This window comes from Rutidosis leptorrhynchoides, chromosome 3 (genome assembly GCF_046630445.1).
Source record: "Rutidosis leptorrhynchoides isolate AG116_Rl617_1_P2 chromosome 3, CSIRO_AGI_Rlap_v1, whole genome shotgun sequence".
In the NCBI taxonomy this organism is placed as follows: Eukaryota; Viridiplantae; Streptophyta; class Magnoliopsida; order Asterales; family Asteraceae; genus Rutidosis; species Rutidosis leptorrhynchoides.
The window spans coordinates 360153895-360179365 of NC_092335.1; the positions used below are offsets into that span (position 1 = coordinate 360153895).

A 25471-nucleotide genomic window follows, 5' to 3' on the forward strand; every position below is an offset into this window, starting at 1 on the left:
AGTTTTGAGAGTTTTTTTTTTGTAAGAGTTTTGTAATACTCTGTAAATCTATTCTTGTGAGTAATAGAGTTGTTTTTCTCTCAAATTTATATCTCCCAACGTCCAGGCGATCCCCTCTTCCTAACAAAAATAGCAGCAGTAACAAATAACATACACTTTAACATCATCAATAATCTTTTAGAACTAAATGACTCATGTCTACTACCATACCAATTCCAACCCAAAATCTGAAAGTACCATTTCTGACCCATACTAATAACAAAAAGCTTAATGTTGAGCTTGCGAGTGATAAAGAATAATTAAACCAAAATATTACATCAAAACAAATTAGAAGATCAAAAGTGTTTAGATTCAAACTTGCGCCGCCAACTACAGGAGCTCGAGCAAAAACTTAAATCAACTCGCAAGATAAGAAGATGAGCGAATAGAAATCAAAAGTTAGAAGATGATTTTTCAGATGCGTTGACGACCATATTGATAATTGGTGGATGACCTGCACAATAAGAATTGTTTGCAAATTAGCGAACTGTAAATTACGTATTAAATTGAATGAAACAAGCGGTTGGACGACCGCGCGTTGATGCGGTTGTTTTGTTAGTCATTTACGAAAGGATGATGCATACGTTTTAAGTAGAAAAGTACATAAGTTCACATAGAGAAGTACATAAGATGACTGCAAATCACGATTACCACAACCAAATCAAAAAACCTAACACCTACCAACAAAATACCAAATAATCAGGTCAAATTCAACATTCAAAATCCCTAGTTAACAAACTTTATATAACCTAACAAAGAAAACTCATAACTTAACTTTTAATTTAACTTATCAAGCTAAAAGAAGGTTGACATCTCCTAAATCACTATAATGGAAGAAAAAAATAGACTATTAGTTTAAAAGTACAGTACATGTGTCATCATATAAAATACACAACCTATTTACGATAATGAAAGACTTTAAAAGTAAATGTGTCATCATATAAAATACACCAACTATTTATGATTATGAAAGACTTTAAACAAATTGGCCATTTTCATATGGGTTAACCCATTTTCATATAAAATACACCAACTATTTATGATTATGAAAGACATAAAGTATTTGGGTTAACTCGTCATGACCCATTTGGATCCATTAAACAAACTGCCCATATTCCAAAAAGACATTTGATATGTTGGTCATACCAAAAAGACAGTTAAATAACACAAAGTATGAGGTAACATATTTACCATTTGAAGGCAGCTCATTAGCACATGTAGATGAGCACATAAACTGAGCATTTTCAGAATCTGATGTAACTTCAGGAGCTTGTTCAAAGCCAATAACCACAAGACGATAAACAGTACCTTTCGTGAATTTAAGAGTGGAATGACCACATTGCTCATGGTAATAGAGCAAATAACCAGCTGTTGGGTCTCGGGATCAATCTTCATAGCAGTCATAAAAATAGTTCATCATAAGTATTTATGTAACAAATAATATTAGATATCCGATCAGTAAACGTAAGTTCACATGATTAGATAGGATAAAAAAATTAATCAAATCAAATCAATATCAGAAATAACTGTATATGCTTTTTAGTAATGGTTTGACCTGATCCATTGCTTACTGCAGTTATAATCTACTCCAAACAATGATTAATATACAAAACGAAATATGAAAAAGATGAAGATTTCCTTAGTGACACAATGGGCTTACCAGGTAAAATAGTGTTGGGTCTTGAAGCACCGCAATAAGCACCTCGACCAGGTACACCATAGTCATTACCAATCTCCATATTACCTACAAGCAGCAGTACCTTTTCTATGAATTTAGGGGTCGGACCAGCGGCACCATGATTACTGAAAGAAGTAGCAGGAGCGTTGTTGGAGGAAGGACAAGCAGCATTAGCTGACGATGGAACAACATCAGATAGAAAATGTGGTGTGGGTACAAACGAATGACCAAGTTTTTTTTGTTTAAACGAATAAGTAGGACATAACTAAAAGTGAACAAAAGAAACATTCAACTTATTATAATAGAACATTTGTTACCATCATCCTTGAACATGGATATCCCACTTGGACTGGTCTGATCACAAGTGCCCAATTACTTTGAGAGTGAACTTTTTACATGTGCCTTTTTACTTCATCACGAACATGTGGTGCATTACTACTCAACTAAGGTTATGTATGTTCTTTCCTTGCTGCTTGATCTTGGTTGTTGATATTGCACGAACCACATTCAAATTATGTGCTTGATTGCTGATATTGAAATGACTATAAGTCTTGGACAAATTACCCTTACCTCCTGAAATCGAACCACATTAAAATTAGCCCAACCTTTTATGCATTAAAAAAAAAAATCTTGAAAACATTCAAATTTTCCGACAACATAAAATCAACCTATTTGATTTTGATGATCGAAAAGAGATCTTGTGCTACCCTATTGTGTAAAATGGTGTTTGAATGCTCTTTAGATGCTTACCCTAAAGTTTTCTCGTCTTCGTTACATTAATCGCTCCACTGAGATTCCGTTTACCTGTTTTTCTTTTTCCGTGTCTTCGAATCGATCTCTGTAGATCCATCACTAAGGGCGAGTTCTGAGTATATCTCAGTTTGTACCTGTCATTTAGGGCATAACCTTTTTAAGTCAGATAGAATACTGTTGTATAGTAAGATTTAATAAAAATTCTAATAATGTGACAATATTTATTAATCACTCTTCTATACTGACATATTTTATTGCTGTTTTGAGGCTATCTTGTGATTTTATGTGACAAAAATGTATAACCTAATTAATTACCTTAAAGGCATAGTCGAGTTATTTGTGAACTAATGATATAAGGGTTGTAACTGAATCATGTATTTGAGACTCATCAATTTTGTTGGTGATTTTAGTGTCATCCAACGTACATTTTAGTTAGTTGTGATTTACTTGAATGCAGGTGTTAGCTAGCTATACTTACCAACGGGTTCGGAGAGTGTGGAGTACACGCCCGTAAGAGTTGGCTACTAACTGTCGCGTAAAATGCGGGGGTTAAGGGTGCTGCGCCCCCTTGCGGGGTCCAAGGGGCAGCGCCCCTGGCTGGGGTCCCGCTCCCAGGTGAGCGGGCAGGGGTCGAGGGGGCAGCGCCCCTCGCGGGGCTCGGGGCAGCGCCCCGAAACCTCAACAGAAATTGCACTATTCGTTAACTAGAAAAGTTGCGTTCGAATAAGTGTCAGCGAACAGGTATGCCTTTTGGTATAACCGATTTTCCCGCCAAAACTGAAGGGTTACACCCTTTCGGTTTAACTGTTTTCCTATAAACAGTTTATGAACGTCTTTGTTCATTCATTCTGCATTCATAAAAACCAACAGAAACACACACATATTCTCTAACAATTTGATCAGTGATTTCGTTGCCCAAAACACTGATTGCGTTCTTGTTTGATCCCTGTAAAGATTTCGTGCAACCGTAGCAATCGTAGGGTCGAAATACTTTATAGAGATAGTGATTACACGATTCAAGAACGAATCCGGCAGTCAATTCATACCCGATTTCTAACAAATTTTATATGCTAGTCTTTGACCCAGCATGAGATCACAACTAGTATGAATGGCTTCTCTAAAGACTCGCAACCCTCTACTTCAAATTGTGTTGCATATTCATTCCACAATGTCAGTTGAATGACAATATCACTGCAAGCATCATGAATAACAAGGTTAGTGCAATTGGGCGATAAGCCATGTAACATAGCATATCAGGTATTAGTTAAGACGAGCCAAAAAGCAATTGAAAAGTAAAACCAACACCGTAAATCATAGTTAAGACGAACCAAAAATAAAATAGAAGACAAAACTTCCCAATCGAAAATTCCTGCAAAGCGCATACCTAGGGTTGTGTACATCACTTTACAATGCCTGAATACAAATCTATATCATTCTTAAAGCTCACTTGCAATAAAGTAACATAATTAGGTCGAAAACACAATTCTAGCAACTTCATACCAATAACCAAGTGATGTGAGCCACTAATCAAAGATAAATGTATAAATACATGTATATGTAACATGAAATGTCAAATCACAATACAAAATACAAAACAAAACGATCATTTACATCATTCTGGTGCAAAATTCAAACGACCAACAAACCAAATTAAGATTAACATCATGGTTGTATAGTACAAGTGACAAGATAAGCAGGTCAAGGTCAAACGACCTCAACTAATTAATTAGAAATCTCTCTCACCTTTGTAATTTAATTAATTCATCAGGGACAATATTGTAAACATTATCAAATTTACTTTCCATATTTGGAAGTGGACAATTAATCTGGGACGTCCCAAAAAGGAATACTGGACAATTAATCCGGGACGGAGGGTGTAGCTCTCGCTTTGCGTCAAACGGGCTCCGTTTTGAATGCGAGTTAAAAAAAAAAAAGTCTTAGATATATTTTGTAAAAAAAATAAAAAAATTCCACATCTAACATTGAAGGGTCGTTCCTTTTGTGAAAGTTGCTTCTTTTAGCGTTCTTTTTTTTTTAAAGTTAGTTGATCTATTTTGTAAAAAATAATGTAATTTGACATCTTTTGGTAGCATTGAAGGGTTGTTCATTTTATGAAAGTTGCCTCTTTTATCGTTGAGTAAAAAAAAAAGGTAGTTGATTTTTTGTAAAAAATAATTTTTTTCGACATCTTTTGGTAACATTGAAAGGTTGGTTCTTTTACGAAAGTTGCTTCTTTTATTGTTGGAGACAAAAAAAATGTGAAATGACAAAAATACCCTTGATTACTATTGATGAATAGTGCTACAGGGTTTTGTCTTTTAGATAGTATAGTAATAACACTATATTATAATATACTCCATTTCTATCAATATAATGCTCCACATGTTCCATTAAAACTATACCATTTGATTTTTCAAAGTCTTTCTCCTTCAACTGACTTTAAATTATTTAATTTGTGTTATAAAATAGTTAATAAAAATTATACCAATGAAAAATACATTTAAAACTTAATTCGGTCATATAATAATTATTATTATTATCAAGTATATATAATAAAACAAAAATATTTAAAGTTTAAGTTGAAAAAGAAATACCTCAAAAGTCAAATTGGACATTTTTTTTAAGACAAATGAACTATTATAATATAATACTCTCTCCGTCCCATATTAATTGTCGAGTATTCTTTTCTGGGTTATTCCAATTAATTGTTCACTTCCAAAAGTTGAAAGTATATTTAATGAAGTTTACAATTGTTCCCAATTAATTAATTAAATTTTGCAAAAGTTATACTCCTATGTCTTTCTAATTGATTAAAGGTGAAACTGTAAAGTTCAAATAAATACAAAAAAAATTAGTGTGATAATAACATTTTTTAAATTGTGTATTTTTGTCTTTAGACAATTAATATAGAACGCGAGATTACTAAATATTAAACTCCATATAACCGTATATCCAAATCCTATACTCTAAGCCCTGAACTATATCCTTAAAAGCAAAAGCCTAAAAACTATAGCTCAAACCTTATGTCCTAAATGGACATGAGGCGGGGATTGAATCCATGACCTCCACTTTATGTTGAATGTGCTCTAACCACTAGGCTACTATCGCAGGGACAAAGTGTAGGGTTAAAGATTTAGGGTTCTTGTGTAGTTTATATGGTTTATGGTTTAATGTGTATGGCTTAGGCTTATGTCTTGGGGTTTAGGTTTAGTGTTTGGGGTTATAGTTAAAGACTAAGAAATAGATGTAAATTTAAGAAATTAAATTAGAAGATGTACAACTACAAGCGATGGTAAGTAATGTTAAATATTAATTTTTGTCTTCTCAAATATATATATCGTTTAAACATTGTACTCCTTCCGTCCCATATTAATTGTTCCTAGACAAAAAAAATATACAGTTTAAATTGTCATAGAAAGTACTGTATTTTCTGTTTATTTTGCAGTTTTACTCTTAACTTTTATTTCTTATTTAATCTTATCCACATAAATTAAAGGCATAATAGAACTTAAATTTCTTATTCTTTTCTATTTATGGAAGTGGACAATTAATTTGTGACATCTCAAAAATAGAATACTAGACAACAAATATGGGACATAGGGAGTATAACTTTCATCGTCACGTTCAGTGTTGCAAAAAACGGCCGAGACGGCCATCGTAACGGATTTACTAGTGTACAGTCACAACGGATCTGAAAACGTGTAAAAAAGGCCAACGATTAAACAATGGTAAAAAGCAGTCAGTATCCTATAAAAGCGATCAAGACGGATGTTAACCAACGTTGACTTTATATATATATATATTCCAAACGCAAACATTTCAAATTAAAGGAAAATATCTATATTTGACATGTTTATGTTAGAAATATAAAAAATCAACATTGATCAACATCTGTTTCGACCCCGTCTTGACCGTTGCAACGCTCCAAGGTCCAAATTCCATTTTGACTCCGTCTCCCATTTTTTCAATCTGGTCATGTGTACTAAACATTTTTTGTATCGTGTATTTTCTAACCTTTCTAATATGTGTCCATCGTTAAAGTAAAATATTTATGGTGTACAAAAATATTAAGCAAATCAAATACTTCTTCCGTCTCACTTACAAGTGTTCATTTACTTTTTCCACACGGTTTTAGAAAATATCACTAACTTCAATTTACACCAATCAAAAGTCTTCTGTCTACAGAATAACCTCTTTTTATTTATTAAAAAATAATGTGGACATTTGAAATGGAACATTCCAAAATAATAATGTTGACCTTTATAATTACGGATGAAATATGTTTAAACTGTCAAAATAGCGTCTTAGGGTGCGTTTGATAAAACTGAATGATTTAGCACTGAATGATTCAGAGTTCTGAATGATTCAAAAGTTCTTAATCAGTATCGTTCTGAATGAAAATTCATTGTTTGATAAGAGTTCTGAATCAACACTCTGAATGATATAAAATTACCATATTAACCTTATCTATACCTTCATAAAAATAATAATTAAAAAAACAACAACACCCATTAAATAACGATGATTTTAGTATTAGTATTAGTATTAGTATTAATATCTAAACATTCATAACAAAATAAAAATAACAATACCCACTAAAAAATTTAAACATAAAATTACCCTATAATTTATGTGTAATTTCAGATAAGCTTCAAGAGTAGGTTCATTAGTGAACCGTTTGCTATCAACAAAAAATTAAAGCACTTTAACATAGAATCCACACCAAATTGCAACCTTGCTGAAGGTTTCTAGGCAAACAGGAAACAAAATATGAGTGAAGCCCTATTTGAAGTCGCTGGAAAAAAAAAAGAAAAAAAGAACATAGTTTAAACCCTAAATTTTTATTATTATAAGAAATCCTTAAAATCATGTAAGAAAGATATAGCTTTGTACATGGATTGTAGGTAAAAAAAAAAGAATTTTAAAGAAAGATTTTAATCAAACGTGGATGAAATTTAGTGGTGATGAAGATGATAAAAAAGATAGAAGATAAAAAAATAATTTTAAAGTTGAAGTTTATTGATGATGGAGATGATATTACCTGGTGAAAGAAATCAAAATTGGATGAAGAATCATAGGAGCGAGCTGCAGATGGTTAAAGATGGGGGAAGACAATGAAAAATAAAAGGGTACAGAGGTAAATATGTAGTCACTGAATGGTATAGAGAGATTATTAGATTTGAACGGTTCAGAACCTGATTCAGCGTCACCCTTCATTCAGTGACCCAAATCAACGATTCTGAGCAGGGGTGGTGAATGGTCCCATTCAGATGCAAACAAACACACCCTTACACTACTAAACTATATTTTTATGTTCCCACTCTAATTAATTATTAATTTATTTATTGATTTATTTATACTCCGTATTTATTTTTTACTTGCTGGAAGAAAAACAACCTCAAAAACTCTATTTTCAAATACCTTTTCATTTTAAAATCACTATTTTCATTCCTTCAGACCTACCAGTTTACCCTAAAAAATTAGGGTTTTCATCTTCTCTTCTGGCTCGCGACTTCAACCTCGAAAATTAGGGTTTCATCCGGTGGTGATTTTTTTTTCTTTTCGTTATTATAATCTACACTATTTTTCTATTTGATCGGCATCTTCAGGATGCACCCATCGTTCTTTGGGTTACGTATTTGTTCAATTGACATATTTCTGACTTAGTGACGGTGGTGGTTCGAAAGGTTGTTCGGTTGATATGGAGGTGCGACCGTTTGTAGAAATTAGGGTTTCCGTTATGGTTGTGGTTGTCGTTATCTCCGTCGGCCTGTTCACCCCAAAGTAAGTGTGTACAAACTTTTAATTTTTCATTAATTTAGTATTTTAGATGAATTACTTTGGTTTGGAATCTAAAATGATTTTGGTTAAATTTTTTTGGTTGTCAGGATTGTAATTTTTTGTGCATATTGTGGTTTATTTAACTAAAATAGTAACAATAAATGGAATATCATTACGTAACAGGGTGTTGATGCTTATCGCTATTTTTTTGACAACCTGAGAATTATTGCTAAATGGGTCAAACAGGTAAAGATGCAACAAACAAATGGGAATCAAGTATCTTGCATCAGAAAATTAAAAACTAAATAAGGGTGCTTTGAACATAATAATAGTTATATGTTCCAAGGTTTGAATAGAAAACAAAAAACTAAAATGCTACGCTTTTGATCACTCTGGTATTTACGGAGTAAGTAGATTTGGATGCCATAGTTTTTATTTGCAGTGGTTAAATTGTTTGTTTTTTTATGGCTCTTTGCACCTGTGTGGCTGTGTGATGATGCATTTTGTGTGTTGCAATTACAATAAATGTTTCTACGCAGGGTAACAATTTTTTTTGGGTCCATGCTTCTATGATGATGTGCGTTGCAAATAAAATAAATGAATTGTGTTGTGGCGGAGCAACTCCTTAGTTGCAGCCATGCCAAATCATTTCTTCTGATTATAGTTATATCAAATGAAAGAAACTGGTCAAATGTTGGCATGGAAACCTACGAGTGCAACCATTCTAATCTGCTTTCTTCTACTTGGAAGCATTTATATTATAACCCTGATTGCTATATCATTATTGAAAGAGCGATTGAGGGCTTTGATTGTTTAGTATAGCTTTTACGCGTTGGATTTCTGCAATTCTGGGTATGCTTCATTTTTTTAAAAAGGCAACAGTCGGCATTACTTTGCTGGTTGTTTTACTTTTTGTTTTTGCTATCAAATTTTATTTTCTTGCGTTAGTCGCTCGATGTATTCATCTACTTTTCAGATTTACTTACGCTTTTTACATGTTGATTGTCATCCGTTTTGCCATTTCATGTTCGCATCTGTTGTTGTACTCAATTTTAGATTATAACCTGCATGGCTGCTTTTTGTGTTCGTAGTATTGACGGAGTTGCTTTTTGGGTTTTTATCATTCGTTTTGTATTACAGGTTGTCTGCTATTTTGTCCTCACTTGCAAAAAGCATTGTTAGTCCAGGTAAATGTATCTTTTGTGATGCGTGTTGATTAACTTAGTATTGGTACTTTTTAGCTTTGCGTATCCTTAAATGTCGAGTTATCTAATTTTTTTGTTGCGTCTTTACTATGGATGTTACTAGATTTTGGCATTGGTAATACCGTTGTGGGTAACATGTTTTGTATAGACTGAGTTTAGTGTTAGTATTCATACGATATGATGGGTAATGAAATACTGCTTTTCGTGTGCCATGTTAATTCCAACTTTCGTATCTGCTTATGTTAGTATTATCGTTGGATGAAATAATTGTCTTTTATTCGACTCCTGCTTGAAATACTCTTGTTAGCCAAGAATGCACAGGTATGCTGCTGTGTTTTTCTTTATTTAATGATACATTTTTTATTGACGTGTGTTAGTTACTCTTTGTTTTTTTTGGTTTTTTTTTTTTTTTTTTTTTTTTTTGCTACTAGATTTGTTTAAGATTGTGGTTTTTAAATGTTGTAGATATCTAATCTAATGCCACAAGCGCGCACTTCTCTCTAGTTTCATATAAGTTATCTAATGCCACAACAAGTCTATTCATTTATATAATACCAGGTTTTCATTTAATTTATTATTTGTGTGTTCAAACTTTGACAACACTTCCCGTTGTACCCATTTTTGCTCAACGTCTAAAGTTATGTAATAATTAAGATTAATTTTTTATAACTTGCACCTTTATACATGGATGGTTTATTTGTAGGTGGTACGAGATGATTGATAAAGATACATGCTGTAACGACCCGGAAAATTTCGATTAATTTTAAACGAAACTCTCGATACGATTTAATATTCTTGACACGATAAGAGAAATCTGTTAGGTTGAGTCTCAAAAATTTTGAAGTGTTTCATATATTCATTTGACCTTGACTGTTTTCGACGATTCACGAACAACTATTTGAAAATAGATATGTACATATTTAATATATTAGTTGAAATGTTATATGATCCAATCATTAGAATTTACGATGTAAAGTGAAATAAAAATAGGATATTATAATGATTATTATTTAAGAAGTATCTATATAAAAATAAATAAAGTGTATTGAATATATATAGTTTCGAATTTATTTAGAAATTGATAGTAACACTCACTTATTTGATTTTAAAATAAAAGGTGATTCGAAAATGAGATATAAGTTATAGGCTTATTAAAAGTATATGTAGGATCTAATTATTTAATTTTAACAGTTTTTATATTTTACCCATAAATGAGAGGGACAGTTGACGTAATTTTTATTTAATAGTTAATGCTCGAATTTTATATCATAATGACCAAAATAAATAATTATAACTAATTTAAAAATATGGGATTTTTCTGAACACTTTTATCCGCCACTGAGTAACAACGGAGTACGAATTATTAATCCGTTAAAAACTGTCGGCAGAGTTTATATTTGAATTGCACGTTTATACATAAAATATATTATAATTACTTTTATATTATTATGTTAACTATGTGACTATTGAATTTAGTGTACGTGTCTGTTTTCATTCCTTCTCACTATCCCATTTGATATATATAAAATAGATAGATGATAGGAAATGGAGACAGATACAATTGCAAAACAAGAGAACAAAGCTTCATGCTACTTCCTCCCCTTCTTATTCAATTCCCAAGAAAAACAACCTGCAACTAATACTTCTATTTCACTGTCTTACCCGATCAAACCCACAACGAGTAACTTTAATGATCAACAATCCTCTCACTATCTCCACGACATCACTATCATCGAAGAACTACCAACAAGAATAAACCCACTTCTTTCCTACTACCTCTTTGATTCGTCACCACCATAGCTTCACCATGACAAACACCACCTTTCAAACCATCATCATTCTAATGGTACCCATGACAAACCATTTTTTTTATCACCTTCAAATCAATAAACCTTTTCAACTAGTCATTGATGGCACCTCTCTCTCGTTCGGTTTACAATCACACAACCCTATCAACTACCATCCCATCGATAGTCTATTTTTGTTTCTTTCTTTCTTGCTGTCGTGATGACCGAAGAAAACCCACGACCACCGTTACCACCTTCAACCTCGCCACCACCTTTCACCCTACAACCACCTCACATCACCATCAATCGTCAACCACCTTTTGTTTACTAGTCGATCACCATCACCCTAAATCACCAACCATGTAACTACTATAGCTGCTACACTATTTAATCGTCTACTATTCGATCTTTGATGCATGTCCGTACGTTTCTATTTTGATCGAGTAACACCACCCCACAACTATCGAAAAGAAACCAACAAACTATCGTTAGTTTTATTATTATTATTTTTTCGCTGTTGTAATTGTCAAAGAACCACCCAAAATGAATATTCCATCACCATCGAATTACTTGGAGATGATGAGGATGAAACGTAAATATTGTTGATGATGATTAACGATAGGATAAGATGGGGAAGAAGACACAAAAAAAATAAAAATAATAATAATAATAATAAATCTTTTCTCAAATGTGTCGGTCACTGTTCCTGTACGTAAAGGTGTGGTCCCATTTAAAACTCAAAGTATCCTTTATCCTAGTTGTGGTACTAACGTGACTTCATATGGAGTAGTAAACTGGCCACATGCTCTTATTTTTAAATAGGGCCGTGATTTGTTTTGATTATTGGGCTTAGCATTTAGATGGGCCGTATAAATTGAATCGGGCTATATTAATTTACTGAATTGTGCCATGATTTGATAATTGGGCTTGGCTTTTATATTGGGATGTGTTACTAGCCAAGATCAGATTTATATTTCGCTGATTAAACTGGAATTATGAAAATGATAAAGGAGATGACGATTAGATGATGAATGATAATAATAGAGTGATAATATGATACTTGATGATGATGGTAATTACTAGGTAATGAGGAAAACGATAACCAATTTTAAATAAATAGGCACGCGAGTTAAAATAAGAAAGTAACAAGCAGATCAGTGGTTTAGAAGGAAATGGGTTAGCGGAACGTCGCGGATTCAAACCCGGACTTGAACATTTTTAGGGGCTACTCCCTTGAGGTAGTTATTTATCTATTATTATTATCATTATTAGAAAGATTATTTTTTTTTATCAAAATTATTATTATTACTATCATTAATTATTATTTTGACATAAATATTATTATTTTCATATTAACAATATTATCATCATAATAACTACTATTATTATTATTGTAAAATAAAACAACTTTTAGTTATTATTATTATCAATATTATTTTGTCAAATAACTATTAGTTATATAAAGTTATATTTACTACATATAACATAACTATATTTTAATAATAAATATTAGTAAATGTAACTTATTAGAGTTTTAATGAAACACATAATTAAGATAACAATTATATCACTATTAATATGTAAATTCGTTCGACTACAATTATATGTGTTAATATATATATAAATGATATAGGTTCGTGAATCCGAGGCCAACCCTATAGTTGTTCAATGTCGTTCTATGTATTTTTACTACAAAATACAGTATGGTGAGTTTCATTTACTCCTTTTTTAATTGCTTTTGCAATAAATATTATTTTGGGACTGAGAATACATACGCTGCTTTTATAAATGTTTTACGAAATAGACACAAGTGATCAAAAATAAATTCTACGTTGAGTTGTACCATGGCATATTTCTTTATACTTGGTAGCTAATATTTACGTGAGGAGCGTAAACGCGAATCCTGTTGATAGATCTATCGGGCCTGACAACCCCAACCGGGCTGGACGACCAGTTTTAAACGGTTGCACAGTACTTCGTTTCGTTACTACACTTGGTACGGTGTAGGGTTTATTTAAGAATATGCTGCTGTGATTTAAATGTTAAGTATGGTTACCAAGTGCTCAACGACTTTTCATACACGAGGAGTGTATTATGTATAAACATGAAATCTTGTGGTCTATTAAAATAATGGAAATGATTGTTATGATAAACCTATGAACTCACCAACCTTTTGGTTGACACTTTTAAGCATGTTTATTCTCAGGTACGAATTAAGTCTTTCGCTGTGCATATGCTCATTTTAAGGACATTACTTGGAGTCGATCATCGCAATGGGACCAGATGTTGATGATTTCGTCCAGGTGGATAAGGACGGGTTGTTACATGTGGTATCAGAGCGTTGGTCCTAGTGAACCAGGTCTTGCATTAGTGTGTCTAACTGATAGTTGTTAGGATGCATTAGCGAGTCTGGACTTCGACTTTAGCTGCATATTATAAGTATTGTTTGACATTCCTAAGTGGAAAAATTTCCTGCTTATAATTCCTAAGTCTAGACACGACTCCCTGCACTTATTTGATAGATAGTGTATAGACAAAATTCATATCTTAGCGTATCTGTAGACTTTATCTGACACGTTTCCTTAATTCCCTCCGTAATCTACGGGATCTTCTATACTAAGTATAGGTATTCTATATAATTAGAATATCATCCGATATCCGAAAATCATTTCATATCGAAAAATCCTTTATTCAATCGTGCGCAATGGAACTCACCATTAGATCAAATCCCTCGTATTCCGATATGGAGTCCCACTCTAACTCCGAAAGCAGCGTCACCAGAATGAATCAATCGATCAGCCATCCCCCAATTCATCTGATGGGTTCGTAGTCGACTTAACCAATGGAGACAAGAAGAACGCGATCATTTTCACCCACCAACCTGCACCCTCGGCGAAGAACCCGAAACACTTACCGGCGAACCTGTTAGAAACACCATTTTCACCTTCAGTTCCCGAATATCTTGCCACGATTATATTCTATTCACAATTGTAAACCTTATTCACTCGCTCGTTCCTACCGACAATCATCCTGGAGTAAGAAGTTAACGAACTTCGCGCTCGAGTTGTAGCTTTGGAGAATATGGTGCAAAGTTTACAAGCACCAGCAGCATCACCGACACCTATAGTACCACCAGCATCGGCACCAGTATCACCAATAACACAAGCCTCAATATCACACACCTCAATATCACCATATGTACTTCAAGTATGATCTCTGTTCTACATATCGTTCTACATCGATTATCTTCGCTTTACGTATCGTTCTACCTCATTAATCTTCGTTCGACATGACGATTATGTAATCTCTAATGTTTTAGAGATCATGTAATCTAGTACTAACGATAAATCAAGTGAGTTTAATATCTTATTGACTCGTTAAATCCATGATTACATCTGAAGAAAATATATATGCAAGTATATTTTCATAAAGATTGTAATTAAATTTTTTTTTGTACAAACTGTTAATAGTGAAAATATTTTAACGGGTGGATAATACCCGAGAAATATTTAGATTTCACATTAATAAGTTACACTGTATACTCTTCAGTTCTATTTCAGCAGTCATTAACAATACTGCTCAAGTTCGCACATATATGTATCCGTTCACCAAAGAACAACTATTTTCATTCAAATTCAATTTCATATTTGGATTTTGACCTATCAAAATTCAACAAGTGGCATAACGAAGAAAAATGTTGGACAAAATAAAAATTGTTAGAAACAAACAAATTAATTATGAGAAATTCTGTTAGGAATCCACGCTAACTGTTCCTAGCTAACTGTTCCCGGCTAACATTTAATTTATCGCAAGTTACATTCTCGCAATTTTATTTATTGTTATTTAATTTCTGCACTTTACATACCGTCGGGACACATGTACAACAATACGTCGGATTAATTCTGAGACAACACGTTGTATAATGGGTCATGATATATATATTTATTTATTTTACGCATTATAAATAACGGGACACGTATACAAGGTTTCGACCTATCATATCGACCCATCTATATATATACTTCGGAACGACCATAGACACTCTATAGTTGGCTATACAGGGTTGAGGTGATTCCAAAGTATATATATGGTTTGAGTTGTGATCAATACTGAGACCGGTGCATGGGTCACGATACGTATTAATTAATTCGAATATTATATATTTAATTTATATATGAAATTATTGGATCATTGGACAATCGGACTATTGGACTGCTAATTTTGGACAATTAAAATAAATTAAAATATTGATTATAACATATGAAACTAAACAATTCTTCAAGTTGCCACTTGATTTTATCCTAAATCTCATTCGAATCTTGACGATTCCAATCCATGTTCAAATCTTTCATGATTCTTGAAAACACCTCGATCGAAAGGATGAACCAGCTGCACTTCATCTACAGCAGAAAAGATTCATGCATATAGTTATGCACCTGAAAAACACTCGGAACCTGAGCAAACGATTAACACGTATCTGTGCTAACTCCTTTGGCGTTATTATTATTACCCAAAATAACTTTCCAGTTCTTCTTCAAATTAGCCAAATTTTGTCACAGCTCCAGCAAGTCAACTTCGACTTTTCGTTCGAAACAACCTTATGATCACCTTGATATATATGCGTGTTCACTTATTGCTACCGGAGAACCTTTCATATCCCACCATACTACCATCAGTGTTTAATCATCTAAAAACACAATTCTCCTGAAACCACCTCGGTTTGATAACCGATGACCCAGATCCGTTAACTTTGGAAATGCTGACGAAGCAGCATGTTGTAGATGGTCTTAATGGCCAAAAGTTGATGATAAAGAAGGAAGTGTTAGGAACGCTCGATAGAAAATTTGGTAGAGAAAAACAGATTGAGCTAACCATAAAGGAGACCAAGGGCAAATACCAGGACCAAACCCTATATTCAAAGAATCCAGGAAATTCTGGATCCGCCGAAATCTTTAGAGAAAATCTTGCTCCGAAGTCATGTTAAAATCTTTGCGGAAACGTTTTCTACATCATCCTTCGATCTAGAAATTCCAAAAATATCATCATAAAAATCTTCGATATTTCTGAAGATATCTTCATAAATACCTTCGTCCGAAATTATCTATCTTCTCGTGCTATCTATGTTACCTTATAAAAGAAACTGTTTCAGTTTCTATCATTCTATAAAATTTGAGTTTAAATTATGGATGATTTTTGGATATGTGTAGGGAATTGAAGCATGAGTTAGTATAATATAATGACGCCGGACCAACGTGGTTATATTACAGTAAGTCATGCTAAATTTCTAATGGAATGTGATGATGGTTCACAGATCTTACCCTCATCATGTGCCATGTTACACGACTCTTTCATTCTACTTAATCTCTAAGCATATCGCGGAATTATTTCCTTGATATTTCTGTTCTTCCGTAACTCCGACAATCTGCTAATAAATCGTGCGATTACATTTTCTTTCTGACTAGAAGATTTCTTTAAATTCCTTGAATTCTGAAAATCAACCTTGACTATGTCAGAAGTTAAGACGAACCTCTAATCACTTCATTTCACTCTTTTGTGATAGCTTCACTCATACGCTTCAAATGATCGAATTGTTTTATCTATACTAATCAATAATGATAAAACTCTATTTATCAACTCATATTCGTCACAAAAACAATTTTATTGTAGCCAAGACGACCTCACTCAAATTTCGGGGACGAAATTTCTTTAACAGGTGGGTACTGTAACGACCCGGAAAATTTCGATTAATTTTAAACGAAACTCTCGATACGATTTAATATTCTTGACACGATAAGAGAAATCTGTTAGGTTGAGTCTCAAAAATTTTGAAGTGTTTCATATATTCATTTGACCTTGACTGTTTTCGACGATTCACGAACAACTATTTGAAAATAGATATGTACATATTTAATATATTAGTTGAAATGTTATATGATCCAATCATTAGAATTTACTATGTAAAGTGAAATAAAAATAGGATATTATAATGATTATTATTTAAGAAGTATCTATATAAAAATAAATAAAGTGTATTGAATATATATAGTTTCGAATTTATTTAGAAATTGATAGTAACACTCACTTATTTGATTTTAAAATAAAAGGTGATTCGAAAATGAGTTATATAAGTTATAGGCTTATTAAAAGTATATGTAGGATCTAATTATTTAATTTTAACAGTTTTTATATTTTACCCATAAATGAGAGGGACAGTTGACGTAATTTTTATTTAATAGTTAATGCTCGAATTTTATATCATAATGACCAAAATAAATAATTATAACTAATTTAAAAATATGGGATTTTTCTGAACACTTTTATCCGCCACTGAGTAACAACGGAGTACGAATTATTAATCCGTTAAAAACTGTCGGCAGAGTTTATATTTGAATTGCACGTTTATACTTAAAATATATTATAATTACTTTTATATTATTATGTTAACTATGTGACTATTGAATTTAGTGTACGTGTCTGTTTTCATTCCTTCCCACTATCCCATTTGATATATATAAAATAGATAGATGATAGGAAATGGAGACAGATACAATTGCAAAACAAGAGAACAAAGCTTCATGCTACTTCCTCCCCTTCTTATTCAATTCCCAAGAAAAACAACCTGCAACTAATACTTCTATTTCACTGTCTTACCCGATCAAACCCACAACGAGTAACTTTAATGATCAACAATCCTCTCACTATCTCCACGACATCACTATCATCGAAGAACTACCAACAAGAATAAACCCACTTCTTTCCTACTACCTCTTTGATTCGTCACCACCATAGCTTCACCATGACAAACACCACCTTTCAAACCATCATCATTCTAATGGTACCCATGACAAACCATTTTTTTTATCACCTTCAAATCAATAAACCTTTTCAACTAGTCATTGATGGCACCTCTCTCTCGTTCGGTTTACAATCACACAACCCTATCAACTACCATCCCATCGATAGTCTATTTTTGTTTCTTTCTTTCTTGCTGTCGTGATGACCGAAGAAAACCCACGACCACCGTTACCACCTTCAACCTCGCCACCACCTTTCACCCTACAACCACCTCACATCACCATCAATCGTCAACCACCTTTTGTTTACTAGTCGATCACCATCACCCTAAATCACCAACCATGTAACTACTATAGCTGCTACACTATTTAATCGTCTACTATTCGATCTTTGATGCATGTCCGTACGTTTCTATTTTGATCGAGTAACACCACCCCACAACTATCGAAAAGAAACCAACAAACTATCGTTAGTTTTATTATTATTTTTTTTCGCTGTTGTAATTGTCAAAGAACCACCCAAAATGAATATTCCATCACCATCGAATTACTTGGAGATGATGAGGATGAAACGTAAATATTGTTGATGATGATTAACGATAGGATAAGATGGGGAAGAAGACACAAAAAAATAAAAAAAATAATAATAATAATAAATCTTTTCTCAAATGTGTCGGTCACTGTTCCTGTACGTAAAGGTGTGGTCCCATTTAAAACTCAAAGTATCCTTTATCCTAGTTGTGGTACTAACGTGACTTCATATGGAGTAGTAAACTGGCCACATGCTCTTATTTTTAAATAGGGCCGTGATTTGTTTTGATTATTGGGCTTAGCATTTAGATGGGCCGTATAAATTGAATCGGGCTATATTAATTTACTGAATTGTGCCATGATTTGATAATTGGGCTTGGCTTTTATATTGGGATGTGTTACTAGCCAAAATCAGATTTATATTTCGCTGATTAAACTGGAATTATGAAAATGATAAAGGAGATGACGATTAGATGATGAATGATGATAATAGAGTGATAATATGATACTTGATGATGATGGTAATTACTAGGTAATGAGGAAAACGATAACCAATTTTAAATAAATAGGCACGCGAGTTAAAATAAGAAAGTAACAAGCAGATCAGTGGTTTAGAAGGAAATGGGTTAGCGGAACGTCGCGGATTCAAACCCGGACTTGGACATTTTTAGGGGCTACTCCCTTGAGGTAGTTATTTATCTATTATTATTATCATTATTAGAAAGATTATTTTTTTTATCAAAATTATTATTATTACTATCATTAATTATTATTTTGACATAAATATTATTATTTTCATATTAACAATATTATTATCATAATAACTACTATTATTATTATTGTAAAATAAAACAACTTTTAGTTATTATTATTATCAATATTATTTTGTCAAATAACTATTAGTTATATAAAGTTATATTTACTACATATAACATAACTATATTTTAATAATAAATATTAGTAAATGTAACTTATTAGAGTTTTAATGAAACACATAATTAAGATAACAATTATATCACTATTAATATGTAAATTCGTTCGACTACAATTATATGTGTTAATATATATATAAATGATATAGGTTCGTGAATCCGAGGCCAACCCTATACTTGTTCAATGTCGTTCTATGTATTTTTACTACAAAATACAGTATGGTGAGTTTCATTTGCTCCCTTTTTAATTGCTTTTGCAATAAATATTATTTTGGGACTGAGAATACATACGCTGCTTTTATAAATGTTTTACGAAATAGACACAAGTGATCAAAAATAAATTCTACGTTGAGTTGTACCATGGCATATTTCTTTATACTTGGTAGCTAATATTTACGTGAGGAGCGTAAACGCGAATCCTGTTGATAGATCTATCGGGCCTGACAACCCCAACCGGGCTGGACGACCAGTTTTAAACGGTTGCACAGTACTTCGTTTCGTTACTACACTTGGTACGGTGTAGGGTTTATTTAAGAATATGCTGCTGTGATTTAAATGTTAAGTATGGTTACCAAGTGCTCAACGACTTTTCATACACGAGGAGTGTATTATGTATAAACATGAAATCTTGTGGTCTATTAAAATAATGGAAATGATTGTTATGATAAACCTATGAACTCACCAACCTTTTGGTTGACACTTTTAAGCATGTTTATTCTCAGGTACGAATTAAGTCTTTCGCTGTGCATATGCTCATTTTAAGGACATTACTTGGAGTCGATCATCGCAATGGGACCAGATGTTGATGATTTCGTCCAGGTGGATAAGGACGGGTTGTTACACATGCTTATCTCTAACTTTACAAATGGTTTACTGATCTCGAAGCAGCAATGAAATCAGAGGTTAGTATTATTATCTATTTGCCTTGTTGTTTTCTTGTTTATCTCTAGCAATCGCTGGATGTCCCATGTAGTCTGATGTGTGTTAATCTCGTAGACAGAAGAAAAGTATCAGCAATATGTTAACACCTTAACTGGGAGGATACAAACATGTGATGGTATTCTTCAGCAGGTATATTTCTATCGTTAAACTCGCTAAATTTCCAGGTGGAGACTTTTTCTTATTAAGATAACATGGTTGTGTGTGAACTTAAACTCACTTCTCAGGTCGATGAAACCCTTGATTTTTTCAACGAATTACAAATGCAACATCAAGTAGTTGCAACAAAGACCAATACCCTGCATGATGCATGTGACCGAATGGTGGGTCCTATTTTATCTTCCTTTAATGCAAAGTTCCACAAATTATGTTATTGATATCAATATAAAGACCCTTCATGATGCATGTGATCGAATAACTTCTGATTATTCATGGATGGTTTATTTGTAGGTGGTGCGAGATGATTGATAAAAATACATGCTGATCCAAGACGTTGTGCGTTGCTGTTCATTGTCTTTACTTTTTTTGTCAGATGTTATTCGAAGTTTTTATATGTTACATTATTTATGAGTTTTTTATGTTTAGCGTTTTTCATGTTATGAGAATAATTTATTGAAATATGATTATGTTTTATTTCATATTTGCTTTTTAGTATAAATTATTAATATTAATTAGGTGTTCATAATCATCATATTAAATAAAATTCGGATCCAATAAAACCGTCCAAAATCCGAAAACTAAAACGGAATCGAATGTTTGAACCGGACCGGAATAACTGAACATGACGCGAATATCTGATGTGCATTCGATTATCCTAGCCGGGTCCGAATATTTGAACCGGATACGAATCCCCGAATCCGATTAGAAACCATATATTCGAACCGGATCCGAATATTGATTCGAAACTACTATGACTTGATAGGACACCGTGTAATTATGTCATAATAAATTTGATATAATATCATTATATTAAGACCCTTTTACAAGGTACTAAATTAACATATTATTATATATTAGGACCTATTTTGTGTTTTTAATGTTTAAAATATTTATATTAGGACTTTTTTTGGTGGTACTAACCTTAAAAATCATTATATTAGGACCTTTTTATGTGGTACTAAAGTAACTTTTGTACATATTAGGACCTTTTTTCTTAGTATTAAATAAGAATATCGATACATTAGGACCCTTTTTATTGGTACTAATGTAGTATTTTTTTTAATAATATGACTCTTATTTGGATACTAACATAATAATGGGACCATTTTTGTTAGTCCTTACGAAATATAAAATTTAAATAGGACCTCTTTATTGGTACTAATATAATTTATTTCTACTTTGGGACCTTTTTGTATGTCTCATTTAAATAAAAGTCACTTGATATGTACTTTTAAGGACTTTTCTGTGTGGTTGTTAATTATATTATAGGACCCGATAATTGGTTTCATAATCTTATTATCTTTTAGGACACTTTTTAGTTTCTATACTTTATACGACCGCGTTAGATACAACCCCAATTGGTAGGTCCTATCAAACACAAAGTTTCTATAAAGTGGCATTATAGGACCAAATTGGGGGTCCTATAGGAGCATTTTTCTTGTAGTGTCCGTAACTTATGGGATTTTAGTATTATATATGCATATGTAAATTATGTATTACAGGGTACTAATCTACATCCTATAATCTATTTCTTATCGAAAATACTTCATCTGATTGTACGAGATGAATCTCTCAACCAGTTCGAGTCCCTAAGAATTCGATAGCTATTCCGATAGTTATTCCGACAGCTATTCCGATATGGATTTCCACTCGAGCTCCGAAAGCAGTGTAACCGGAATGAATCAACCAGTTAGCCATCATTTATTCTAGATGAATTGGAGATGGGTTCGTAGTCGACTTAATCAATGGAGACGCGAAGAAGGCGATCTTTTCCACCAACCAAATTGCCCTCTTGACGAATAACCCGAAGCACTTAACGGTGAATCAATCCGAAACACCATTTTCACCCTCATTTCCAGAGTAGCTCGACATGATTATATTCTATCCACAATTCTAAACCTTAATCATCCGCTCGTTCCGACCGACAATCATCCCAGAATAATAGAAGAAGTCAACGAACTTCGCGCTCGAGTAATCAATTTGGAGAATATGGTGCAAAATTTACCAGCTTCAGCAACATCACTGGCATCAATAGTACCATCAGCAACAGCACCAGTACAATCAACATCACACACCTTAACATCTCATTATGTATCTCGAGCATAATCATCAATCTGCGAATCGTTCTACATCAATTATCTTCGTTCGACATGGCGATTATGTAATCTCTAATGTTTTAGAGATTATATATTCTTGTTCTAACGGTAATTCAAATGAGTTTATTATCATATTGACTCATTAAATCCATGATTACATCTAAAGAAAATATATATGTATATATATATTTTTTACTTTTCATAAAGATTGTAATTAAAAATTCTTTCGTACAAACTGTTAATGGTGAAAATATTTTAATGGGTAGGTAGTACCCGAGGAATATTTAGATTTTGCATTAATAAGTTACACTGTACATTCTTCAAATCTGACTCAACAGTCATTTACTATCCTACTTACATCCACAGATATACGTAACCGTTCACCACAGAATAATCATTTTCATTCAATTTCATATTTGGATTTTTGTTTATCAGAATTCAACAAGTGGCATAATGGAAAAAATATTGGACAAAATAAAATTTGTTAGAAACAAACAAATTAACTATGAGAAATTTTGTCAAGAATCCACGCTAACTGTTCCTAGCTAACTGTTCCTAGCTAACTGTTAATTCCGTATTACCTTTTATCTATCGCAATTTATTTATCGCATTTTATTTATCGCAATTTTAATTCTCGCAATTTAATTTATCTTTATTTAATTTCTGTTATTTATTTTACGCACTTTAAATATCGGGACACGTATACAAGGTTTTGACATATCATATCGACGCATCTATATATATTATTTGGAATAACCATAGACACTCTATATGCAGTAATGCTGGAGTTAGCTATACAGGGTTGAGGTTGATTCTACAATAATATATATAGTTTGAGTTGTGATCGAGTCTGAGACATGTACAAGGGTCACGATACGTATTAATTAATTCGAATATTATATATTAAACTATATATGAATTATTGGACCGTCAACTGTAGACTATCGACTGTGGACTAATAACATTGGACAATTAAAATGAATTAAAATATTGATTATAACATATGAAACTAAACATTTCTTCAAGTTTGCCACTTGATTTCATCTTAAACCTCATTTGTATCTTGACGATAACAATCTGCATTCAAACCTTTCATAATTCTTAAAATACCTCAATCGAGAGAATGAACCAACCGCACTTCATCTACGGAAGAAAAGATCGATGCATATAGTTATGCACCTGAAAACTCTCGAAAACTGAGTAAACGTTTAACGCGTAGCTGTGCTAATTCCTTTAGCGTTATTATTATCGAAAATAACTTTGCAATCTCTTTTCAAATTAGCCAATTTTGTCACAGCTCCAACAAGTCAACTTCGATTTTTCGTTCGAAACAACCTTATTATAACCTTGATATATATGTGTGCTCATTTATTGTTACAAGAGAAACTTTGATATTCCACCATACTACCATCAGCGTTTAATATCTAAAAACACAATTCTCCTAAACCACCTCGGATTGATAACCGACGATTCAGATATGGCTGCTTTAAAAGCAGAGGAAACAGTAAAATTGTAGATGGCCTAAATGGCCAAGAGTTTGATGATAAAGAATGGAGTGTTGGGAACGCTCGATAGAAAATTTGGTACTGAAAAATGGATTGAGCTAACCATGAAGGAGACCAAGGACAAATACAAGGACCAAACCCTATATTCAAAGAATCCAGGTAATTCTGGATCCGCCAAAATCTTTAGAGAATATCTTGCTCCGAAGTCATGTTAAAATCTTGCGGAAAATTTTTCTTCATCAACTTCCGAACTTAGAAACTCCAAAATATCATCATAAATACCTTCGATATTTCTGAGGATATTTTCATAAATATTCTTGTCCGAAATTATCTACCTCTTCGTGTTTTCTGTATTCTATTATATTGGAAACTTCTGTAAAAATCTAAGTATAAATTATGAATGAATTGTGGAGAAATGTTGGAAATTGAAGCATGGGTTGGTATAATATAATGACGATTGGCCAACGTGATTATATTACAGTAAGTCATGCTAGAAATTCTATTGGAGCATGATGATTCACAGATCATAACGTCATCATGTGCCATGTTACATAACTCTTTCATTCTACTTAACTCCTGAACATATCAAGAAAATGTATTCTTGATGATTCTATTTTCCGTGATGTTGATAAATTTGAAAATCAAATCGTGCTATCACGTTCCTTCCTGCTTAGAACATTATAATCATTCGAAACTCTATATCTACAAATTCTGAACCATTTTTCGCTTGACTTGAAGTCGGGGAGAGAAAACAAAAGTTTGAAACTCCAAAATATAATAGGGAATATAAAGCTCGATAACAACACATAAATTACAAACCGTGTATATCAATGTTTATCGCAACATAAAGACACGGGAGAATTAAAAACATTATAACCCCAAGGGCGAAGTAGAAGAAAACAGATTCCTCTGGTAGAAGTTGGAAGAGGAGAATGATTGTTGTGATAGTAAGGATAAAGACAAGGATTAGAACTGGATTAAGCATTATCATAATCTTTTGGATATATGAACTGAGAAAGAAGGTATAGAAGTGGTGAAAACTAATGGAACGGAAGAAGTTCATTTATAGTGGAGATACCAGACAAAGCAATCGAGACAGATGATCGCATTAAATTAAAGAGATTTTAATTTTCATAAATCCCGAAAAATCAGATCTTATAGATTTCCAAGATTTTCTTTAAATCCCTTGAATTCCGGAATTCAATCGTGACTACGTCATAAGATATGGAAAATCCCCATTTCTTCATCTCGATCTTTTGTGATAGCTTCATT

General features: G+C 32.7%; 2 long non-coding RNA genes across 3 annotated transcripts; one reads left to right on the top strand and one right to left on the bottom strand.

Moving 5' to 3' along the window:
* Positions 1 to 209: 209 nt before the first annotated feature.
* LOC139897581 (uncharacterized) lies at positions 210 to 2866 on the bottom strand. 2 transcript variants are annotated; one of them, XR_011776673.1, is made up of 6 exons: positions 2786 to 2866; positions 2468 to 2604; positions 2035 to 2290; positions 1700 to 1891; positions 1231 to 1428; positions 210 to 493 (listed from the first exon to the last, which is right to left on the bottom strand). It is a non-coding gene; the product is annotated as an uncharacterized lncRNA (long non-coding RNA). The 2 variants fall into 2 exon arrangements; XR_011776672.1 differs by having other exon boundaries at positions 1231 to 1891.
* Positions 2867 to 20341: 17475 nt separating this feature from the next.
* On the top strand, positions 20342 to 21036 carry LOC139897582 (uncharacterized). Its single transcript, XR_011776674.1, has 4 exons — positions 20342 to 20402; positions 20497 to 20571; positions 20667 to 20762; positions 20890 to 21036. It is a non-coding gene; the product is annotated as an uncharacterized lncRNA (long non-coding RNA).
* Positions 21037 to 25471: the final 4435 nt, after the last annotated feature.